At 37.2% G+C, this 7,858-nt stretch overlaps 1 pseudogene across 1 annotated transcript; it reads right to left on the reverse strand.

Annotated features, from left to right (window-relative positions):
- Nucleotides 1–2,551: 2,551 nt before the first annotated feature.
- LOC308418247 (protein O-mannosyl-transferase TMTC3-like) lies at nucleotides 2,552–3,688 on the reverse strand (annotated as a pseudogene). The gene has a single exon. The product of its transcript is annotated as a protein O-mannosyl-transferase TMTC3-like (transcript).
- Nucleotides 3,689–7,858: the final 4,170 nt, after the last annotated feature.

Below are 7,858 nucleotides of genomic sequence, written 5' to 3' on the forward strand. Positions count from 1 at the left end.
GAATATTTTAACTGTGTATGAATATGGCATATAAATGTTGTGGATGCTATGAAGAGACCTAGCCAATCTTTGTGTTATAGCAGGGGAGAAAGAGTAGAACACCATGGCTAAAACCCAGAGAAACTTTCCAGCAAACTAGTGCAAAAAAATGTGCCAATAACACAGTTAAAAAAAGTACCAAACCCATCTACATACAAGAGGATGAAAGAACACCAAATATAAAAAGGAAAAAAAATTGCACTTTATGTATTCTACCAAAATTAATAAAGACACAAATAATAACTGAGTTGGGGTCTACTCTGCCAGAGGACCTGAAGTAAATATTCAGCAACCACATTGCAGCTCACAACCATCTACAATGTAATCTGATACGTTTTTTTTTGTGCTCATATACAACGAACAAACAAACATTGAATAAATAAACAAACAAATAAATCCTTAAAACTTATTAATGAATTGTCAGTGCTGAAGTGAATAAACACATCCAAAATTATAGGGAATACACGCATAATTCCAGAACAGCTATTTCTGAGTTCTAAAAAAGCACCAAGACAAATAGAATGACAAGAATTTTTGACACATTTTAATAATATCTTTTATCACTAATTGTCAAAATTTTTTAATTAAAAATCAGACTAGCTTTGGGATTCAACTGTGAAAGAAATCTTGTTGGTACCATTAAAAACAGACATCTCTGTCTATCTTAGATGGTAAATTTCAAAAAAGATACTCCAACAAAATAAAATTAAGAAATTAGAAAGCATCACTATACAAAATTAGTTAGAAAAGTTAAAGGAAACCACTTCATATTTATTCAAGAAAATTCCATTAAAATACTATTAAAATTCTAAATATATAAAGCAAAATTTGTACAAAAATGTATACTATCATTATTAAAAGCACAGATTATAAGCACTGCATTGTCTGTCCTTGGGAGAATTTAATAACCTACTGTACTGATACAATGTTTATTTAGACAAAATCTAGTAAGAGAATCATTGACGAAAATTGGCATGTAACAGACATGGAATCCGTAGACGTCTACTGAACACTCCAACCCAACAATGATAGTATAGGAAATTTTCTTCAAAATTGCATATGTGTTAGATAGTTTAAATATCAAACTAAACAAAGGCAGAGTCAATTTTTTGGGTGGAATAACTCCAGTAGGAAAATGCTTCAAGCTGATTGGCTGCTGATCAAGCCTGGACCACACATACTTGAATGAAGATAGCTGACGGTCGTTCATCCTGAAGAAGGCAGTTGCTCACGCTATGGGTCATCTTGGATGGTATATGGAATTAGACTGCAGAAGGCATGGGAACAGGTCAGCATGCTGAAATTACCACAGCTGCTGCCTCAGTTTCCATTTTCAGGTTACTTGTCAGACCTTCCTCAATGATGAACTGTCACTTAGAATTGTTAGGTGAAATTAATTGTCTCTAATGCACATAGTGTTTTATCACATTGGCTATTTAAACATAACTAAACACGTTAAGATGTACAACTCTCAAAAATATACAAAGTTTGAAATAACATACAGCATTTTAGTTGACTGCAATATAATAATATAAATAGTAAGGAAAATTATAGGGAATTCATCAACTCATAAAAATTAACAATACACTGTAAATGACATCACTGTCCAGAAATAATTCAAAGGGAGTACATTTGCAAATTCCTAGAATAGAATCACATATAATCACAGAATACTATAGTGCAAAGTACCTAAATTAAAATTTAATTTATATTAATACTATATTTAGATTAATAATAAAGTATATATTAATTTACATAATATTAATTCAATAACTATTATGATTTCCCACTGTAAGCCCTTGAGAAACAAAATGAACAAACAAACCCTGAAGCAGTGGGTGGGAAGCTATAATAAAAAACTTGCCTGAAACTGAAATGATGACAATGGACCAGATAAGAGAAAAATCAAAGAAAATAGAAATGGGTTCTTTGATATATAAAGAAGATTGACAAATATAAAGGAAAGAGAACCAAAGGACAGAAAAAACAAATTAATAAAATTGGGGATCAAATGAGAGACATAAAACTATCAATGGGATTAAAAAAATCATTAAGTACACACATTACAAAGTTTTATTCATGGGGAGGCTCCAGGACTCACTGTGGGTGACCCTTGTCAAACGGATCAACAGTGTGAATATGGGAACTGAGGAGACCACTTCTAGTTGCCAAACAGGTCCACCTACATCAATCGACCTACAAAACTTTTGACCCAAAATATTTCCTTCCAAAAAAAAAAAAAAAAAAAAAAAATACAAAATCAGTGACACCAATGGCTCTTGCTCTAAGGTCAAATATTGACAAATGAGACGTAATTTCCAATATCTTTTCAAAACACTTTTTAGCTCCAGGTGTATCCTTCTTTTGGTTCATCAGAATATCTCCTTTTAAAATGAGACCCTTGGTATGGTCAGGATAGTATCTGAGGAGCTCTTCTAAGATTGGCAATGCCTTTAACTCCTTAGCAGTCCGTGAATACAGGAGTGCCAGGTTAAACAAAGCACTTCTGAAGTCAGGTTGTAACTTGATAGCCTTCAGCTTCTTTAGTTATGTTTAAGTTTTTATAAGTTCTTCCTACATTCATGTGGGCACCAATGTCATCTGGCTGAACATGGGTGGCCTGCAAAAAATAGTTCAAAGCTTTCTCATCGTTTTTCTCATTTTCCAGAGCATGACCCACATTATTCCATAATTTGGCATTATTCTTATTTACCTTTAAGGCTGACATAAACAATGTATATTCTGACTCCCAGTCCCAATTCCTATGGAGTGTTTTCAAGGCATGGGTTAGTATCACCATGGATAGACAAACCCATGAGAGCTTTTTCAGTACACTTCTGTTTGAAATCTTTTGCCATTCATGGGCTACTAAAATGCAAAACCTCATGCTAGGAACATATAGTACTCACTCAGCAACAACAAATCCAACAGGAAAGAACAGGTTTGATGAAGGAATAAATGGTAAGGCCATTAAACAGAGCGCCATAAGGACCGCCTTTGAGGAGTCACCAAAGTATCTGAGACTGAATATTCCCAAAGCCCCCAGAAAGCAAAAAAAAAAAAAAAAAAAAAAAAAAAAAAAAAAAAAAAAAGTGGCAAGATTTCGAACATCTAGAAAAGATTCTATCAGTGGTATTGTTCCCATGGTCCAATCACAGCAGAGCTCAGAAGGATTCAATAGAAGCCACACATTCACAGGAAAGAGGTAGTTAAAAGTAAGCTGTCCTGTGGGGGTCGGCTTACAGCAGCTGGATTATCAAACCTTGTAAACACTGGAAGTTGTGACTGAATAACTTGGACTCTGATCACGACAAGTAGTAAAGTACTGAACATCAAGACAACGAGTTTTATTAATGTCTGTGTCATAGAAAATGGAATGCTACCCTTCCCCGGAGAAACTGTGCAGCCACGGTACACAGCAATGGCAACGTGTACCCTTGGGCCACAAATACTTCATATACACAGACATAGGAGTTCCCCAGAAGTCATTCTGAAATAAAGTTTTTAAAGGTGTAGATGAATGCAGGTCTTTATTATCCAGTATTGCTGAAACATCATCAAAAACAAAGCCACAGAACAGACTGTTCCAGTAGCAGGCAGCAACCACACTGACTATCAAAGTAACTTCTTTGAAGTTAATATCTGCCATCTTTCCTTCAAGCACTGATCAGCAAAACTGAGGGCGGCTCCGCCGAGAGATGGTTCAGGAAAGCTTCGGAAATGGTGGACCAGAGAGGGAATCTGCAGAAATAACATAGTCCTCCACACTCGGGCTCCTGGGCGGCCGCACCATAGTTGCTGCTCCCCCTGGCTCCCGATCCTTCCCCAGCTCTTCCAGCGCGGCGGCAGCCTCTCGCATGGCATGCCAGGAACACGCAGCTCTTCCCAAAACTTCTAATCCCAGTATGCACATCCGCATCGCTGAATTTGTGCTCCATTTTTTAATAGGGTTATTTGATTCTCTGGTGTCTAGCTTTTTGAGTTCTTTGTATACCTTGGATATTAGGCCTCTATCTGATGTGGGGTTGGTAAAGATCTTTTCCCACTCTATTGGCTGCTGTTTTGTTTTCTTGACAGTGTTTTTAGCCTTACAGAAAATGTGCAATCTCATTAACTCCCATTTGTCAATGGTTGACCTTAGAGCAAGAGCCACTGGTGTTCTGTTCAGGAAATTTTCTCCTGTGCCTATGAGTTCTTGTCTACATTTTTCAACTTCTTTATTCCTTCAGTTCCCATTTGATTATACTTAAATGACTCAATGCAAACATTTATGTAAACATACTCTTGTGACTCAAGAGTGAAAGATGCATTGTCTCAAGCAGAGGTGTTAAGCTGTTGCCTGCAAAACCAGTATGTCAGAACAACAAGCATCTCCTATTTAAATCAGATTTAGACCTGAGGATAATTCATTGCAGAGGTATACAAGCTCAACAAATACATGACCACATTGTTATAGCCTTCTCTGCAGCTTTAATTCATACAGGGTTAGTGTTTTCCTCTTGCTCAGCTGTCAAATATCTGACAAATAGGAAGGGAGACTACCTCTGAGCTGACTGTGGGATTAAGTATTGGTTACACTATCCAATAATAAAATTTCCAAACAAATATTCTGAGCATAACATACACTTGAATGTATTTCCCAGGCCATTACTTAAGGTCTCACAGTGCACTTGTGTTTGGATTCTCACAGGTGATGCTGATGTACATGTAACAGATTTTTACTGTCAGTTACATCTAATAACCACTTCTTCCAACTTCATTTGATTACTTGTTGGTTCCTTATTCCCACAGGATGAGTTCCTGATGTCCTCATCTGAGTCCCATCTGCCCTGGTCGTGCTCTGTGTTTTGTTCATGTCACACTGTATCTTGTGTTTAATTATGTATATCAGAATTATAGACATATTTGGTAAGATATTTGTTATTTCAAATATTAGTAGGAGTTGTGAGTATGGAGAGGTTTTGTGCAATGTGTATATATTTGAGATCATTCAGATGTAAAGTACTTTTATTTTACACTTATTATTTAATTAAAAAATAATATTACATTCAGCTTATGGATACACTGAAATACAAAACGTACCCTAAAGATAATGTACAACACAAGTAACAGCATTAACAATCTAAGAAGGTATAATGTGTGTAATGCATATTTGTTTATTGACTATTTTTATTTGAATTTTAAATGTTATTCCTTATTACCAGTTTCCCATTTTGAATACCCTCATTTCCAATCCCCTTTCCCTGCTTCTATGCAGGTCATCACCCACCCTCCCAATCTCTTCTACCACCCATTCTGACATTCCTTTACTCTGGGTCATTAAGCTTTGACAAGACCAAGGGCTTCTTCTTTCATTTAAGCCACACAAGGCCATTTTCTACTACATATGCAGATGGAAAACAGGTTTCTCAGTGTATAGTATTTGGTTGCTCCTTTAGTTCCTGGGAGCTCTGGGGATCTGGTTGGATGATACTGTTGTTCTTCCAAGGAACCCTTTCTGCTCCATCAGTCCTTTCTTTTAACTTCTCATTCGCACTCTGTTGACCTGGAGTTCTCTGTGTGCGCAGTGCCCCCTGCTGTCCATAAGCCCCTTGGGAAGAGGTTTTTTACTGAGCCCACAATTAAATTTCCTCACTGTGTTTGTTGCACAGTAGTACATGGCAGTGTCCTCATTTCTCAGACTGTTCATTTGTAGATACAATAAGTTCTTAGAATTGTCTCTGGAGATGACAAATCTTCCCTTTACTGACCCTGCATAGTTTTGTGCACTCCCATCATATTTTATATTTGCTATCCACTCTGGCCCCTTCCCTGGGGCTTGGCGAATCCAGTCCATCCAGTAATCACTGAAGGTGAATCCAGAAGCTTCACAAGAGAGTTTAAGGGATGCTCCAGGCTGAACCAAGCTGCCTCCTGATTCTACCAGCTGAATGTCACCCAGTATGCCTGAAAAAGAGAGAGAATCACAGTCAGAAAACTATCACACATAACCACTGTCCCTCTTATGGGTGTCCTTCTACATAAACAGAGTCTCTTCTACGTGCATTACCTTTTAAAATAAAGAACATGAAAATACATCTCAATTCCAACTCCATTGTGAGTACTTGCTATTGAAAGCCAATCACACGGTGGAAAGACCTGGCTGGAATCTAGGACTGAGATCCTCTGCTCTATGTGAGGTTTAGCCCTGGGCTGATTTTGTTGAGTTGCAGAAGTTCCTATTTGCATATCCTGTTGCTATATAGCATGTCTGGGGTGGAAGTTTGTAAGGAAACATTGCTTACAGAAGATGTGAGGGTTATTTTTATCATTGACAATTGTCTCAATTATATGTGGCTATGTCCTGTCTTTTGTAAATATGAAATTTGATCAGCATCTCACTGTCACATTTCCGGGTGTGGCTCACAGCTGGACTTTGATCCTCCATGCAGATTTGTGCTTCCCCTGCTTTGCGCAGCTTTTGTCTGAGACAACACTTGGTCAGAGGATGGCTTGTCTGATGAAGTTCCAAAATTCCCCTCAATGTGATAGGTAAATTTTCATTTTGAATCATTCTAGTTCATAAAAATATGAACATGTATTATTTTTGAATCAAATAAATGTGACTTTATATGACTGCACAAGTACAATCTCACCTGCTAAGCATCTATACACAGGGAAATGTGTGCAGCTCTCAACATTGCCAGAGACATAAACACATATTGTATCATGAACATGTCCACATATGAGGTGATAAGTCCTTCAGATTATAATTTTTATTGCTCTGGTGATTAGCCTTTTATTCTGTGTTATGCCTTTGTTGACTTACATCTCTTTGTTTATAAATATATCTTTTTACTTTCTTTCAATTTGAATCAGTGTAGATTCAAATTTGTTTAGAATTAAAAGTATCTCAGTGATGAGATATGACGTGCAAGGTAACACACACACACACACATACACATACAAACACACACACACACACACAAACACACACAACTCATCCACCTATGTTCACATGATCATTGACAAAGAAGCTAAGATCATTCAGTGGAAAACAGGACAGCCTCTTCAACAAATGATTCAGGTTCAGTAGGCAGTCAGCATGCAGAAGAATATGAATAAATCCCTTCTTATCTCCTTGTACAAAGCTCAAGTCCAAGTCAATCAAAGAGTTCCACATAAAACCAGATACACTGAAACTAATAGAACAGATAGTGGGAAAGTGCATAGAACACATAGCCATAGGGGAAATTTTCCTGAACAGAACAATAATGGTTTATGCTCTAAGATTAAGAATCGACAAATGGGACACTATGAAATTGCAAAGTTTCTGTAAGGCCAAGGACACTGTCGAAAGAACAAAATGGCAGCCAACAGATTGTGAAAAGGTCTTTACTGACGCTACATCTGATAGAGGGCTAGCATCTAATATATACAAGAAACTCAAGAAGCTATACCTTAGAGAATCAAAGAATCTTATTAAAAATGGTGTACAGAGCTATACATAGAGGACTCAGTGGAGGACATCAATGCTGGAGAATCACCTAAAGAAATGAGTAACATCCCTAGTTGACTATCAGGGAAATGCAAATCAAAACAACACTAATATTCCACCTCACAGCATTCAGAATGGCTAAGATCAAAAATTCAGGAGACAACAGATGGTCACTAGGATGTGGAGATAGGGGAACATTTTTCTATGTTTGGTGTGACTGCAAACAAGTACAATCATTCTGAAAATCAATCTGGCCGTTCCACAAATACTTAGACATAGGGCTACCTGAGGACCCAGTTATACCATACCTGGGCATGTACCCAAAAGTAGCTCTGATATCTT

This window comes from Micromys minutus, assembly GCF_963924665.1.
Source record: "Micromys minutus genome assembly, chromosome: 1".
Lineage (NCBI taxonomy): Eukaryota > Metazoa > Chordata > Mammalia > Rodentia > Muridae > Micromys > Micromys minutus.